The 13,413-nt window shown below is 44.8% G+C and overlaps 1 long non-coding RNA gene across 1 annotated transcript; it reads left to right on the forward strand.

Moving 5' to 3' along the window:
• The first annotated feature begins 7,591 nt into the window (after positions 1-7,591).
• LOC112077911 (uncharacterized) lies at positions 7,592-11,718 on the forward strand. The gene is made up of 5 exons (XR_011478365.1): positions 7,592-7,673; positions 9,267-9,385; positions 10,880-11,157; positions 11,337-11,616; positions 11,687-11,718. It is a non-coding gene; the product is annotated as an uncharacterized lncRNA (long non-coding RNA).
• Positions 11,719-13,413: the final 1,695 nt, after the last annotated feature.

Below are 13,413 nucleotides of genomic sequence, written 5' to 3' on the forward strand. Positions count from 1 at the left end.
GGTCCCTACAGGTGATCCCCATTTTGCCGCAGAGAAGAGGCTGGTCTACAGATATCCCACTCAGCCGCAGAGGCTGGTCCTACAGGTGTATCCATTCTGCCCAGAGGCTGGTCCTACAGTGGATATCCATTCTGCCGCAGAGGCTGGTCCTACAGGTGATCCCCATTCTGCCGCAGAGGCTGGTCCTACAGGTGATCCCATTTGCCTACAGGTGATCCCATTCTGCCGCAGAGGCTGGTCCTACAGGTGAATCTATTCTGCCTACAGGTGATCCCATTCTGCCTACAGGTTATCCCCATTCTGCCGCCAGAGGCTGGTCCTACAGGTGATTCCCATTCTGCCCGAGAGGCTGGGCCTACAGGTGATCCCTTCTGCCGCAGAGGTGGTCTACAGGTGATATCCATTCTGCCGCAGAGGCTGGTCCTACAGGTGATCCCATTCTGCCGCAGAGGCTGGTCCTACAGGTGATCCCCATTCTGCCTACAGGTGATCCCCATTCTTGCCGCAGAGGCTGGTCCTACAGGTGATATCCATTCTGCCTACAGGTTATCCCCATTCTGCTACAGGTGATACCATTCTGCCTACAGATGATCCCATTCTGCCGCAGAGGCTGGTCCTACAGGTGATATCATTCTGCCGCAGAGGCTGGTCCTACCGGTGCTGCCCATTCCGCCGCAAGTAGTGGTCCTACAGGTGATCCCATTTCTGCCGCAGAGGCTGGTCCTACAGGTGATCCCCATTCTGCCGCAGAGGCTGGTCCTACAGGTGATATCCCATTCTGCCGCAGAGGCTGGTCCTACAGGGTGATATCCATTCTTGCGCAGAGGCTGGTCCTACAGGTGATTCCCATTCTGCCTACAGGTGATCCCCATTCTGCCTACGGTGATCCCCATTCTGCCGCACAGGCTGGTCCTACAGGTGATCCCCATTCTGCCGCAGAGGCTGGTCCAACAGGTGATCCCCATTCTGCCGCAGAGGCTGGTCCTACAGGTGATAATCCATTCTGCCACAGAGGTGGTTCCTACAGGTGGATATCCATTCTGCCGCAAAAGGCTGGTCCTACAGGTGCTGCCATTCGCCGCAGAGGCTGGTCTCTACAGGTGATCCCCTTCTGCCGCAGAGGCTGGTCCACAGGTGGACCCATTCTGCCGCAGAGGCTGGTCCTACAGGTGATCTCCATTCTGGCGCAGAGGCTGGTCCTACAGTGATATCCATTTCTTGCAGCGAGGCTGGTCCTACAGTGATATCATTTCTGCCGCAGAAGGCTGTCCACAGGTGATTCCTTATCTGCCGCAGAGGCTGGTCCTACAGGTAGAAATTTAGATTCCGTCTCTCACAGTTGAAGTGTACCTATGATAAAAATTACAGACCTCTACATGCTTTGTAAGTAGGAAAACCTGCAAAATCGGCAGTGTATTAAATACTTGTTCTCCCCACTGTATATATATATATTTTTTTAATGCAATTCTTTTAGTTTTTTTGCGTTGTTTGTAACTTATTTTGTACATAATGTTGCTGCTGCCGTCTCTTATGACCGAAAAGAGCTCCTGGACATCAGAACTGGGATTACTCACCTCAAGTTGCACGAGGAGTTCTTTAATGAGTCGGACGCGAGGGATATACTACAGACACCCGACCAGGCCCAGATCCCCGTGATTCGCTGGAAAAGGAAACGTAGGTTTCGCGGAAAGAGATCAGCCTTGTGAGGATCAGGAGACGAGTGGCTAATCTGCCCTTGCCTTTCGTTCTGCTAGCTAACGTTCAATCGCTGGAAAATAAATGGGACGAACTGAAAGCACGTTTATCCTACCAACGGGAAATTAAAAACTGTAATAACTTATGTTTCACCGAGTCGTGGCTGAATGACGACATTAAGAACATACAGCTGGTGGGTTATACACTCTATCGACAGGACAGAACAGCGGCCTCTGGCAAGACACGGGTCGGGGGCCTATGCATATTTGTAAACATTAGCTGGTGCACGATATTTGTTGAAGTCTCAAGGCTTTGCTCGCCTGAAGTAGAGAATCTCATGATAAGCTGTAGACCACACTACCTACCTATAGAGTTTTCATCTGTATTTAGTAGCTGTCTACATACAGACCGAGGCTGGCACTAAAACCGCTCTCAATGAGCTGTATACGGCCATAAGCAAACAGGAAATCGCTCATCCAGAGGCGGCGCTCCTAGTGGCCAGGGACTTTAATGCAGGGGAACTTAAATCAGTTTGACCTCATTTCTATCAGCATGTTAAATGTGCAACCAGGGAAAATAACTCTGGACCACCTATACTCCAGACACAGATATGCGTACAAAGCTCTCCCTCGCCCTCCATTTGGCAAATCTGACTATAATTCTATCCTCCTGATTCCTGCTTACAACTAAAAATGAAAGCAGGAAGCACCAGTGACTCGGCCTATAAAAAAGTGGTCAGATGAAGCAGATGCTAAACTACAGGACTGTTTTGCTAGCACAGACTGGAATATGTTTCCCGGGATTCTTCCATTGGCATTGAGGAGTACACCACATCAGTCACTGGCTTTATCAATAAATGTATTGAGGACGTCGTCCCCACAGTGACTGTACATACATACCCCAACCAAAAGCCTTGGATTACAGGCAACATTCGCACTGAGCTAAAGGGTAGAGCTGCCACTGAAACATGCATGAGAGCATCAGCTGTTCCGGACGGCTGTGTGCAAGTGCTTTAAGCAGGTCAACATTCACAAGGGGGCCAGACAAATTACCAGGACATGTACTCTGAGCATGTGCTGACCAACTGGCAAGTATATTCACTGACATTTTCAACCTCTCCCTGTCTGAGTCTGTAATACAAACATCTTTCAAGCAGACCACCATAGTCCCTGTGCCCAAGAACACAAAGGTAACCTGCCTAAATGACTACTGACCCGTAGCACTCACTTCTGTAGCCATGAAGTGCTTTGAAAGGCTGGTCATGGCTCACAGCAACACCATCATCCCAGAAACCCTAGACCCACTCCAACTTGCATACCGCCCCAACAGATCCACAGATGATGCCGTCTCTATTGCACTCCACACTGCCCTTTCCCTCCTGGACAAAAGGAACACCTACGTGAGAATGCTATTCATTGACTACAGCTCAGCGTTCAACACCATAGTGCCCTCAAAGCTCATCACTAAGCTAAGGATCCTGGGACTAAACACCTCCCTCTGCAACTGGATCCTGGACTTCCTGACGGGCCGCCCCCAGGTGGTAAGGGTAGGCGTGCTCAGTCCCCTCCTGTATTCCCTCACTCATGACTGCACGGCCAGGCACGACTCCAACACCATCATTTAGTTTGCGGATGACACAACAGTGGTAGGCCTGATCACCGACAATGATGAGACAGCCTATAGGGAGGAGGTCAGAGACCTGACCGTGTGGTGCCAGGATAACAACCTCTCCCTCAACGTGATCAAGACAAAGGAGATGATTGTGGACTACAGGAAAAGGAGGACCGAGCACGCCCCCATTCTCATCGACGGGGCTGCATTGGAGCAGGTTGAGAGCTTCAAGTTCCTTTCTGTCCACATCACCAACAAACTAACATGGTTCAAGCACACCATGACAGTCGTGAAGAGGGCACGACAAACCTATTCACCCTCAGGAGACTGAAAAGATTTAGCGGTGTCAGAGGAAGGCCCTAAAAATTGTCAAAGACTCCAGCCACCCTAGTCATAAACTGTTCTCTCTGCTACCGTACAGCAAGCGTTACCGGAGCGCCAAGTCTAGGTCGAAGAGGCTTCTAAACAGCTTCTACCCTCAAGCCATAAGACTCCTGAACAACTAATCAAATGGCTACCCAGACTATTTGCATTGCACCCCCTCTCCCTGCTGCCTCTACTCTGTTATCTATGCATAGCCACTTTAATGACTCTACCCACATGTGCATTATTACCTCAATTACCTCGACACCGGTGCCCCCGCACATTGACACATTGACTCTGTTCCGGTACCCCCTGTATATAGCCTCCAGCCCTGCTATTGTTATTTACTGCTGCTCTTTAATTATTTGTTATTCTTATCTCTTAGTTTTTTTTACGCTGCATCTTAGGGATAGGAGTCCCGCTAACGGGACAACTTCCGGTGAAACTGGAGGGTGCGCTATTCAAATAAATAATCATAAATATGGATTTTAAACATTTTTGTACATATAAGTGTCTTATATCGGTTGAAAGCTTAAATTCTTGTTAATCTAACTGCACTGTCCGATTTACAGTAGCTATTACAGTGAAAACATGCCATGCGATTGTTTGAAGACGGTGCCCCACGTCAAAATATTTTTCCACCTGCACAGGTCTCATACATTCACAAATAATGATTAAATATTCACTTACTTTTCGAAAATCTTCCTCTGATTTGTCATCCAAAGGGTCCCAGCTATAACATGTAGTGTCGTTTTGTTAGATAAAATCCTTCTTTATATCTCAAAAAGTCTGTTTAGTTGGCGCCATCGATTTGAGTAATCCACTCGTTCAACAAGCAGAGAAAGGAAGCCTAATATCTACCCCTAAACTTTGTTTCAACAAGTCAAAATACGTTTCTTTGTATTCCTCAGGATACCCTAAAATGTAATAAATCTATAATATTTCTTACGGAAAGAAGTATGTTCAATAGGAAACCGATTTTAGCAGGTGGGTAATGTCTTCATGTGCGCACAAACATGAATTTCCAAGACTGTGTCCTTCTGCTAAACCTGATATTTCTTGTTCGTTTTTGATGTTACAAGCCTGAAACCTTGAACATAGACTTTTGACACCCTGTGGAAGCCATAGGAATTGCATCCAGGGAGCTAATTTTCAATATGATATTTCTCTTTTCTAAGAGGATGGTCTCAAAAAAATATATATTCTGTTTGGTTTTTCTTTGGATTTCCTCCTACCATATCTATTGTGTTATATTCTCCTACATTATTTTAACATTTCTACAAACTTCAAAGTGTTTTCTTTCCAATGGTGCCAATTATATGCATATCCTGGCTTCAGGGCATGAGCTACAGGCAGTTTACTTTGGGCACGCCATTCAGACAGGAAGTGGAGAAAAAGGGGTCCTAATGAAGAGCCTGTAAGTCAGCATTTCACTGTAATACCTGTTGTATTCAGCGCATGTGACAAGTAAAATGTTATTTGAAATTGTTGCGAAGAAACCATTTCTAAAGGACAACAATAAGAAGGACAGACTTGCTTGGGCCAAGAAACACGAGCAATGGACATTAGACTGGTGGAAATCTGTCCGTTGGTCTGATGAGTCCAAATGTTAGATTTTTGGTTCCAACCGCCGTGTCTTTGTGAGACGCAGAGTAGGTGAATGGATGATCTCTACATGTGTGGTTCCCATCGTGAAGCATGGAGGAGGAGGTGTGGGGGTGCTTTGCTGGTGACACTGTCTGTGATTTATTTAGAATTCAAGGCACACTTAACCAGCATGGCTACCACAGCATTCTGCAGCGATACACCATCCCATCTGGTGTGCGCGTAGTGGGACTATCAATTGTTTTTCAACAATAAAATGACCCAACACACCTACAGGCTGTGTAAGGGCTATTTGACCAAGAAGGAGAGAAGATGGAGTGCTGCATCAGATGACCTGGCCTCCACAATCACCCGACCTCAACCCAATTGAGATGGTTTGGGATGAGTTGGACCGCAGAGTGAAGGAAAAGCAGCCAATAAGTGCTCAGCATATGTGGGAACTCCTTCAAGACCGTTGAAAAATTATTCCAGGTGAAGCTGGTTTGAGAGAATGCCAAGAGTCGCAAAATAAAAAGTGTATTTGTATGTATGTGTATATGTATGCATAAACTGGGTGGTACGAGCCCTGAATTCTGATTGGCTGACAGCCGTGGTATATCAGACCGTATACCACTGGTATGACAAAGCATTTCTTTTTACTCATTTAATTCCGTTGGTAACCAGTTTATAATAGCAATAAGGCACCTCTGGGCTTTGTGGTAGATGGCCAATATACCATGGCTAAGGACTGTATCCAGGCACTCTGCATTACGTCATGCCATGAACAGCCCTTAGCTGCGGTGTATTGGCCATATACCACACCCTAATTGCTTAAATATATGTGGGTATGTATATGAATATATATATTTACTCCAAAAATATAAGAGGAATTGGAAATGATGCAGACAATTGCATTGATTGAACGACAATCTGTCCGCAATATTAATGCTGACCCCCCCCCTAAAAAATATTAATACAGATAAATAAATATGCAAAATGTATAAGAACAAACAGAAAAAAGAGTGCGCAAAGGGATTATTTTTTACTCCAAACACTCAAAAGTAGAATAAAAACTATGAAATAACACATGGAATCATGTAATAACCAAACAAATGAAAACATATCATAGATTCTTCATTCTTCAAACTAGACACTCTCTAATGTACTTGTCCTCTTGCTCAGTTGTGCACCGGGGCCTCCCACTCCTCTTTCTATTCTGGTTAGAGCCAGTTTGTGCTGTTCTGTGAAGGGAGTAGTACACAGCGTTGTACGAGATCTTCAGTTTCTTGGCAATTTCTCGCATGGAATAGCAAAGGAACTTGAAGCTCTCATCCTGCTCCACTACAGCCACTTCGATGAGAATGGGGGTGTGCTCGGTCCTCCTTTTCCTGTAGTCCACAATCATCTCCTTTGTCTTGATCATGTTGAGGGAGAGGTTTTTGTCCTTGCACCACAAGGTCAGGTCTCTGACCTCCCTATAGGCTGTCTCATCGTTGTCGGTGATCAGGCCTACCACTGTTCTATATTATCTGTGTATTCTACATTTATATGTGTATTCTATATTCTTTATTCTCTGCCTATTCTACATTATATGTGTATTCTATATTCTCTGTGTATTCTACATTATATGTGTATTCTACATTATTGTGGATTCTATATTCTCTGTGTATTCTACATTATATGTGTATTCTTTATTCTCTGCCTATTCTACATTATGTGTATTCTATATTCTTGTGTATTCTATATTCTCTGTGTATTCTCATATTCTACTATCTCTGTATTCTATATTCTCTGTGTATTCTACATTAATATGTATTCTATATTCTTTATTCTTTGCTACTTTCTACATTATATGTGTATTCTATATTCTCTGTGTATTCTACATTATATGTGTATTCTATATTCTCTGTGTATTCTACATTATATGTGTATTCTATATTCTCTGTCTATTGTATATTCTCTTTGTATTCTCTGGGTATCCTTAATATTTCTGTGTTTTCCTGTAAGTCCTCTGCTACGCTGCTCCTCCCATGTCTGAGGCAGCCAGCTGGGTGGTGTCCTATTGTACACAGATACCTGATCAATAAGTAAACACAAAGTAATCAATCACGCTCCTCACCTTTTTCACTCTCCTCCACCGCCACACATGGCCGGTAACTAATGCCCAACAGCTTAACTGGTAGCATCATTCATCCGCTTGTTTTCCGGGCTGCTCTGTTCAAATAATTCATATTACATGTACTGTATGTGATTCGTTAACGCTGTGTGAATGCCTGATGTGTAATCACCATGTTATTCCCTCTCTCTCTCGCTCTGTGGTCTCTTTCTCTCTCTCTGCAGGATAACTGACAACTTGCTGGCGATGGCAAGGCCTTCTACTGAAATCCTCGAGAATACAATATCATTGAACAGTTTACAAGGTATCTCCTTTTTTTGGTGGTTGGTTTTTAGAAGACTAACACTAGCTGTCACTAGTTATTAGCACCACCAATAGGCCTACACACTGAGACACCAGGGACACTAGTATTAATCGTAGTGGTCTCCTGGTGGTGCTAAATAGCTAGTGTTCTCTGTGGTGCTAATAGCTAGTGTTCTCCTGGTGGTGCAATAGCTAGTGTTCTCCTGGTGGTGCTAATAGCTAGTGGTCATGCCTGGTGGTGCTAATAGCTGATGTTCTCCTGGTGGTGCTAATAGCTAAGTGGTCTCCTGGTGGTGCTAAGCTAGGTGTTCTCCTGGTGGTGCTATAGCTGTGACAGCTGTGGTCTCCTGGTGGTGCTAATAGCTGTGGTCTCCTGGTGGTGCTATAGCTAGTGGTCTCCTGGTGGTCTAATAGCTAGTGGTCTCCTGGTGGTGCTAATAAGCTAGTGTTTCCTGGTGGTGCTAATAGCTAGGTTCCCTGGTCGTGCTAATAGCTAGTGGTCATCCTGGTGGTGCTAATAGCTGGTGTTTCTCTGGTGGTGCTAATAGCTAGTGTTCCTGGTGGTGCTAAAGCTAGTGTTCTCCTGGTGGCTAATAGCTAGTGACAGCTAGTGGTCCTCTGGTGGTGCTAATAGAGTGGTCCCTGGTGTGCTATAGCTAGTGGTCTCCTGGTGGTGCTAATAGCTTAGTGGTCTCCTGGTGGTGTAATAGCTAGTGGTCTCCTGGTGGTGCTAATAGCTAGTGGTCCTCTGGTGGTGCTAATAGCTAGTGTTCTCCTGGTGGTGTTAATAGCTAGTGGTCTCCGAATGGTGGTGCTAATAGTATGGCTTGGGGCTAATAGTGTGGCTCCTGGTGGTGCTAATTAAGCTAGTGGTCTCCTGGTGGTGCTAATAGCTAGTGGTTCATGGTGGTGTCTAATGGCTAGTGGGCTCTGGTGGTGTAATAGCTAGTGGTTCCTGGTGGTGCTAATAGCTAGTGGTTCTATTGGTGGTGCTAATGCTAGTGGGCTCCTGGTGGTGCTTAATAGCTTAGTGACTAGCTAGTGGTCTCCTGGTGGTGCTATAGCTAGTGTTCTCCTGGTGGTGCTAATAGCTAGTGACAGCTAGTGGTCTCCTGGTGGTGCTAATAGCTAGTGTCTCCTGGTGGTGCTAACAGTAGGGTCTTCTGGGGTGCTAAAGCTAGTGGTCTCCTGGTGGTGCTAATAGCTAGTGGTCTCTGGGTGTAATTAGTGGCTCTGGTGGTGTATACTAGTGTCTCCTGGTGTGCTAATACGCAGTGGTCCCTGTGGTGCTAATAGCTAGTGGTCTCCTGTGGTGCTAATAGCTAGTGGGTCTCCTGGTGGTGCTAATAGTAGTGGTCCATGGTGGTGCTAATGGCTAGTGGGCTCCTGGTGGTGCTGAATAGCCTAGTGGTCTCCTGGTGGTGCTAATAGCTAGTGTTCTCCTGGTGGTGCTAATAGCTAGTGACAGCCAGTGTTCTCCTGGTGGTGCTAATAGCTAGTGGGCTCCTGGTGGTGCTAATAGCTAGTGGGCTCCTGGTGGTGCTAATAGCTTGTGGGCTCCTGGTGGTGCTAATAGCTGACATGTTCCCTCTAGGTGTGGCCTTCGTACGGTGATCAACCTGCAGCGTCCCGGGGAACACGCCAGCTGTGGTAACCCTCTGGAACACGACTCTGGATTCACCTACAGACCTGAGATGTTCATGGAGGCTGGCAGTGAGTATCTTTACCTCTCAATCAATTCAATTCAAAGGGCTTTATTGGCATGGGAAACATATGTTTACAAAGCCAAAGCAAGTGAAATCGATACTAAAGTGAAATAAACAATAAAAAATGAACAGTAAACATTACACTCACATAAGTGTCAAAGGAATAGAAACATTTCATATATCATACAGTGCTTTCGGAAAGTATTCAGACCCCTTGACTTTTTCCACATTTTGTTACATTACAGCCTTATTCTAAAATTGATTAAAACAACAAAAAAAAAATCTACATAAATCTACACACAATACCCCATCATGACAGAGCAAAAACACGTTTTTAGACATTTTTGCTCATTTATAAAAAATAAAAAAAACTGAAATATCACATTTATGTAAGTATTCATTCCCTGTAGTTAGTACCTTGTTGAAGCACCTTTAGCAGCGATTACAGCCTCAACTCTTCTTGGTTATGATGCTGCAAGCTTGGCACACCTGTATTTGGGGAGTTTATCACATTCTTCTCTGCAGATCCTCTCAATCTCTGTCAGGTTGGATGGGGAGCGTAGCTGCAAGGCTATTTTCAGGTCTCTCCAGAGATGTTTGATTGGGTTCAAGTCCGGGCTCTGGCTGGGCCACTCAAGGACGTTGAGACTTGTCCCGAAGCCACTCTCGCGTTGTCTTGGCTGTGTGCTTAGGGTTGTTGTCCTTTTGAAAGATGAACCTTTGCCCCAGTCCGGAGCTCTACTGACAATTCCTTCGACCTCACGACCTGGTTTTTGCTTTGACATGCCCTGTCATCTGTGGGACCTTATATAGACAGGTGTGTGCCTTTCCAAATCATGTCCGATCAATTGAATTTACCACAGGTGGACTCCAATCAAGTTGTAGAAACATCTCAAGGATCTTCAATGGAAACAGGATGCACCTGAGCTCAATATCGAGTCTCATAGCAAAGGGTCTGAATACTTATGTAAATAAGGTATTCCTGTTTTTTTTGTACAAATTTCTAAAAAGCCTGTTTCTGCTTTGTCGTTATGGAGTATTCTGTGTAACAAAATGTGGAAAAGGTCAAGGGGCCTGAATGCTTTCCGAATGCACTGTACGTATATACAGTGGGGAGAACAAGTATTTGAAACACTGCCGATTTTGCAGGTTTTCCTACTTACAAAGCATGTAGAGGTCTGTAATTTTTATCATAGGTACACTTCAACTGTGAGAGACGGAATCTAAAACAAAAATACAGAAAATCACATTGTATGATTTTTAAGTAATTAATTTGCATTTTAATGTATATGTATGTATATGTATTATATATCATTCTGTATACTTCTGGCCCACGTCGTTGGGGTCGATTGTAGTTCATGCTCTTACTCCGTCTCAATTGGCACCCTAGTCTCTATATAGTGCACTGCTTTGGTCACTAGTTTCATTCTATAGTTTCATTCTATAGGGAATAGGGTGTGTTTTGGGATGAGAAGTCCTATTGTCTTTCCTCCGTTTCCAGTCTATTTCTATAACTTTGGCTGGAAGGACTACGGCGTGGCGTCCCTGACTACTATACTGGACATGGTCAAGGTGATGTCGTTCGCCATCCAGGAGGGAAAGATGGCCGTGCACTGTCACGCCGGCCTGGGGAGGACAGGTACGTTATAATGGGCTGGGGAGGACAGGTATGTAATAATGGCCTGGGGAGGACAGGTATGTTATAATGGGCTGGGGAGGACAGGTATGTTATAATGGGCTGGGGAGGACAGGTACGTTATAATGGGCTGGGGAGGACAGGTACGCTTTAAATGGGCTGGGGGGACAGGTACAGTTTATGAAAATGGAGTGGGGAGGAACAGGTTACGTTTATAAATGGGCCTGGGGAGGAACAGGTACGTTAATAATGGCTGGAGGAGGACAGGTAACGAAAAATCTACAAAACGAGGCTAACGCTTATAATGGGCTGGGGAGGACAGGTATGTTATAATGGGCTGGGGAGGACAGGTACGTTATAATGGGCTGGGGAGGACAGGTACATTATAATGGGCTGGGGAGGACAGGTATGTTATAATGGACTGGGGAGGACAGGTATGTTATAATGGGCTAGGGAGGACAGGTACGTTATAATGGGATGGGGAGGACAGGTATGTTACAATGGGCTGGGGAGGACAGGTATGTTATAATGGACTGGGGAGGACAGGTACGTTATAATGGGCTGGGGAGGACAGGTATGTTATAATGGACTGGGGAGGACAGGTACGTAAAATCTACACAATCATAACGTCACTCAACCTATAAAGTCACATGGCTGGGCAGAACAGGACAGGTATGTTATAATGGACTGGGGAGGACAGGTACAGGACACGTACGTTATAATTGGCTTGGGATGGCAGGTTGTGTAAACCATAATTTCATCAAATTGTTTATTATCCAATGTTTTTTTTTCTGTGCAAAATAAATAAACTAAACATTTTATTAATTAAAATTAGAAATAAAAAAGGTTGAAGATTCGATCCCTGTTTCACATCACATTTCACGAAGCTAGGCGTATGTCACACAACTACTTCACAGGAGAGGCATTTGAACTGATTAAAAAAAAAATATATATTTATCAAAATGCATTTCATGGGCAGAAATGCCTCTGGAACTTTAACGTGCCTTAATAACACAGTTGTATTCTATCTGTAAATACGAATAAAACTGTTACATTATGAGCCTAGTTGGTTTAGCCACAGAAAAAGACAGCAACCAGAAAAAATCCAGAAAATAACATTGTATGATTTTTAAGTAATTCATTTGCATTTTATGGGTCAGTGGTGTGTGTGTGTTACCTGGGTTTACCAGGTGTGTTGCTGGTGTGTTACTGTGTTTACCAGGTGTGTTACAGTGTTTACCAGGTGTGTTACTGTGTTTACCAGGTGTGTTACTGGTGTGTTACTGTGTTTCAGATGGTGCTTGCAATGGCTGACTGTGTGATGCCAGCAATGTTTGGCAAATGGGCCTGGCTCAGTCCATGACTTCCAGAATCTTTCCGGGCCTCTGAAATCTATCAGTGCCTATCACAAGGTAAGGTCCACACAACGCCTTATTTATAACCATTCACATGGCTGTGTTCAAGAATATCACTGTGTTTAATGAGGTAGTAAATGATGAGATTTTGTGTTTTTGAACAGGGTGAATTCCTTGGTGTGGTTTGCTGGGAGACAGGGGTATGGCGCCAGCTTTTTCTCCTGACACCTTTCAAGACCCCCAGGAAGCACAGGCAGGCCTACAACCATGCCATGCAAGGACCAGGGCCAGCAGTTTGAAAATGACCTTTGGCCTGCCTGAAGGCACGCTTTTCACTGCTTCCACAAATTAAGGGTCAGCCCTGTTAGGGCATGTGATAATTATGTGGCTTGTGCTGTCCCTCCACACTGTGGCCCTGCCTGAGAAGGAATGGGCCGCCCAGAAGTGCCACCAGCCATGGACTGGGACAATCCGGCAATCTTCCTGATGAACGACAGTGGTCGGCTGCTGAGGGACCGAATATGTGTTGAATTATTTTAGTTAGTATGTGTGCTTTCAATTTGGTTAAATATGTCCTTGCGGTGGCAGAAGGAATTTGGTTTTTTTTGGTTCGTTTTTTTACGAAATTTGCCTCTTAATGATTTTTGTGCGGTAATAATGCTGTGTGGTAATACAAGGCTGCAGGGAGCTACTGCATCCATTCATTTGTCTGTTCAGTTGATGTGTATGGATTTGTCGCTGCATTTATTTTAAGTGTGCAGACATGCAGGGGTGTGTTATATACAGAGCCTTTGAATGAGGGGGGGGGGGGGGGGGGGGGGGGGGGGGGGGGTGTATGTATCATTTTGTATAAATATGCTTGGATTCTGTGCTTTCCATCTTGTAGAGTCACTGTGACTTCAAAGTTTCGGAAAGGACGCTGATGGTTTTACTGCTTGTTTTGTGCCTTATTCAATAAAGGAACATAATGTTGACACATGTGTTTTTTATATTCTATGGAATGGTGTATTTGTTTATATTGACAGAGTAACGTAGGGCCACACT

This window comes from Salvelinus sp. IW2-2015, unplaced genomic scaffold (genome assembly GCF_002910315.2).
Source record: "Salvelinus sp. IW2-2015 unplaced genomic scaffold, ASM291031v2 Un_scaffold5041, whole genome shotgun sequence".
Lineage (NCBI taxonomy): Eukaryota > Metazoa > Chordata > Actinopteri > Salmoniformes > Salmonidae > Salvelinus > Salvelinus sp. IW2-2015.